Here is a 4,427-nt window from a genome sequence, read left to right on the forward strand (position 1 = left end):
ATATATATAGATTATATACATACATTCATACATGCATACATATATACACATATCGTGCACACTCGTGCGAGCATTATACACTTATATGTGTGTATGTGTGTATTTGTGTGCGTGTGTATAGATACATATGTGCGTGAGTGTGCGTATATATGTATCTATCTATATATATATATACATACGTAATATACATATATATACACATACGTGTGTACGTGTGTTTATGTAAGGGGTGTGGTTGCAGGTGGGGTGTGTTGTACATGCATGTGTTTGGTTTGTGTCCTCGTGTGTTTTGAGCGAGATTAGAAATCCGTTCAAAGACAATCATTGCACAATGGAGGTCATTTCTCATTGCAACGGATGTTGGACATTAACAAAGCAGTATTGTGCTGTTCCGAGAGACAAGAACCCTAAGTTCAATTTCAACTATCGAAGCATACACAGGACCTTAATAGTCAACCAATAAGTTAGAAATACAAGATGGATCTAACAAATTATAGATTACAATACTGAAAAATGAAGTAGTCGGTTGTCCGAAAAACCTGTAACTATCAAAATATAACCAGAGCCAACATTGTCACCCGATATGCTAGAAATAGAATTTAAATCTAACATAAGTTCTAGTTTAATGTATTAGGAAATGAAGAAGACAAAATTTAGAGCAAATAGCCCAAGCTACCCATTGTCCAGACAAAATCGTTTACACCTTGAGTTATATAGTATGAGTCTGCATTTATATAATCATTCAATCTGGTAGAAATAGAAGCTAAATCTAACACTAATTCCAGCTTGCATGATTGTAAGCTGAATAATACTAATTTCAGCTTACATTATTGAAAAATAGTGTAAGTTACGGGAACTTAAACAAACCAACATCGGTTGTCAAGTAGTGGGGAAGAGTGACAAATGCATACACAAAAGCACACACTCACACACAAACAGTTATATACAATCCCCCCCCCACACACACTTTCACATATAAAGCTTAAAATCAAGGGGTTTGAGAAGTGCAATGTTATCCGTATGATTACAGCCGTTTCGTAAACTTCATGTAGTATTAATTTCAGTCTACAAATCGCGCACATTTGCATCAATATGTATGCTTGGCATTATAAACTACAATTGTATACTGGATCTATATTTCATTCTACTTCTACTCTTTCATATACGTATACTCGCGCGCGCGCGCACATACACACACGCACACACGCATACAGGCACACTCATACGCACGCACACACATACACACACACACACGTACACACAAACACAGTTGACAGACATGCTCTGAGATCCCGCCAACCAAATTCACCTAGAAAATATTTGCCGGCCAGGAGCTATAATAAAAACACTTGCTCAAGGTGCCGCACAATGGCACTTGATCCGTAACCACAAAATTGTAGCCCTATGTATGTTTTCTCTTTGAGTTTTGCTTAAGTTCTTTACTAGAATTCAGATCGGGGGCTGATAAAGCGACGAGACTTTTTGAGTTAAGAGAATTCTCACTGTTTGTAAATAAGTGGTTAAGTTGGTGTGCTGGTTGAGCTTTCGATGCACACACCCAAGTGTGTGTATCTATTCATCTAAAGACTCTCAGATGGTGAATATTTGCAATGTCTTACAAATATAACCTCTTACAAATATAACCTCTTTCGCAACTGCCACTACTATAAGAAAACAAATCTTCTTTATTCAAGGAGGCAGGTGGAGCAATATTTACAATTGACTCAGCAGACAGTTGTACTCTTCCAACACTTGACAGCAGTTGTTCGACATAAGTCCACAGATCCGACACACCTGAACACTGTTCAATCGCATGCAGGACGGTTTCCCTATCCAGCACGCATCTTGGGCAAGTTGGCGAAACGGAGCAGCCATGCTTTGCGAGCTTATCCCGGACAGGTAAGGTGCCTCGATAACACTACCAGGCCTGAGATTTCTGGAAATCATCCAGCGACCCCGGCCCGAATGTTCTTCGGAACAGGCTGGTGAGATGATCATTGTCGAGGCCTAAGGTATCATCACACTTCGGCTCTACTAACCATCTATAGAATGAAGCAGCTGAACCACCACAGCTGGTATTGCCCAAGCGATAGAAAAGTACAGGACCCTTTCGACACTCCTTATACCAAGTGCTCAACTTAGATCTACGATAGACCCAGGATTCCAGTCCACAAAAACGTGTGAATTTGGGAAACGTCGATTTAACGAGCGAAGACCACACCCGTTCACCATCCAGGTAGAGCCACAGATGCCTCAGCCTCAGCGCATGTCTGCGCATCATCAGCCACGGCATCCTTATCCCACCCTTTAACGGTTGTTGGCAGCCTCGCAAGTGGTCCTGTGCCCTTCCACAAAAAGTGAAAGAGCAGTCGTTCCAACTTGATCAGCCACGAATCGGGACAAGGCACGACGGTTAGGCGGTAAATAATCACCGATGCAATAAACACATTGGCACCCTCTGCCCTCCTTTTCAGGGATAGCCACTGCCCAGACCATGTCTGGGTTAGGTGGATCACCCTGCTCGATAGCTCGCTCCAATTCTTCTCTATCTGGAGATCTGGTCCAAACCAGACCCCTAGCAGTTCAATCGGACCCTCCATCCAACGTACCACGACGCCGTTAAGAGGAATCGACTTGCACCTCCAGGTGCCGAGTTGCAAGCCGATTGACTTTTCACGGTTAACCTTTGCTCCTGCCACCGTCTCGTATTCCTTAATGGCGTCGCCTACCCTCCATAGATACTCCACTTCGGATACGATTATAGTGATATCATCCGCGTATGCTGTTACTATAACAACGATCTGGCAGAATCGTTAGCGTACCGGGCAAAACGCGGAGAGGAGTTTTTTTCCAGTTCTTAATGTTCTGAGTTCAAATTCCTCGGAGATCAACTCTGCTTTTCATCTTTTCGGGATCCATAAAATAAAGAATCAGTTGAGTAAAGGAGTCGATGTAATCGACTTGCCCCTCCATCTAAAATTGCTGGCCGCGTGCATATAAGAGAAAGTCTTATCCACTAATTGTATTTTCAATCTAAATCAATTCACAATCAAATTCCTTTTTCTTACATTAATAATTTCCCAAATGAATTAATCGATTTAGTCCCAAATTGATTTGGTCGATCCGGGACTGAATCGATCTAAGATGCCCTAAAATAGCTGGAGCTGGGATGCTCGGGGAGAACTGAAAAACTAAGGATAAAGATAGCCCCAGAGTGGAAACCCAAAGGGGAAAAGTCGTTGATTAACTATGCTCCACAGGAAGAGAAGGGTTTAAATAAGTAAATATGTATTGGACTAAATTATTCAATTTTCCTAAACAGTGTGATTAAGTGAGATTTAGCTGCTGTTTCGAGCATAATATGCAACCAAGTAGAGGTAGCCACGTTGTGTAATTAAAATACAGGTTGATCAAGTATACAACCAAAAGGCTTTTCAGCGGAGGCTATCTATTTCTTTTCGGGTAATGTATATCTTGGAGTCCATCATAAACTCCTGTCCTGGTTGTGCTGTAGTGGATCGTGTGCCTCAGTAGCACACGTCTCATGCTGGACAGGTGAAAGGACAGAGGCCAGGCTAATATGGAGCATCTCCTTTCAGAGTCAAAAATGGGTTTGCTTTGGGTCAACACATATACCGAGACAAAAAAGCAAAGTAACAGAAGTTTTAATACGAAGAAATGGGAGAGAAAGACAATCTGTCAGGGAAACATATGCATTACACGTCAGCCCCTAACCTGGAACCTACTAGTGAGGCAGACGAGAGATACCCTAAAAAGTGTTGGATGAGGCACTGAGGTAGAGCTGAGAAAACAGTGATCCAATTGAAGGGATCCAAAAAAATAGCAAAGGGCTTCAATCAGTAAATAAGTATAACTTGGACTACATTATCCAGAGCGCCTTCTCTTAAAAGTAAATAGTTGGATGTTATCCGAGTTAGATTTGACAATTATTTTGAGCAGAACATACTACCAAGTAGAGGTAAACACGTTGCGTATATTAAAATATAAATGGTCATATCGTACATAAAACCACATTTTCTTCATCAATTAGATATTTCTTTTTGTTAGCTACTGTTTTAATACATTTACTATTGGTTTATTGGCGGGTAAGGGCAAATCGGAAGAACTACTTGTCGTTCCGGTGGTACATTGAGCAATGATAATTGTATTAACAATGGTTATTCTCAATAATCATTTCCCCATTTCTTTATGTAACGGAACAGAGAACTACAGGCGATTACTGGCGGGGCATTATAATGCTGCACCCTTCATTGTGGTCTTTGTGATTTTCGTTTCATGCGCACACACGCACACACACAAACTCACACCTCCCAGACACAACCTCACACATATTCATGAACAAGTGCAGGCACGCATTTATGTATATATACGTGTATATGTGTGTATATATATATATATATATATAT

This window comes from Octopus bimaculoides, chromosome 13 (genome assembly GCF_001194135.2).
Source record: "Octopus bimaculoides isolate UCB-OBI-ISO-001 chromosome 13, ASM119413v2, whole genome shotgun sequence".
NCBI classification, from domain to species: Eukaryota; Metazoa; Mollusca; class Cephalopoda; order Octopoda; family Octopodidae; genus Octopus; species Octopus bimaculoides.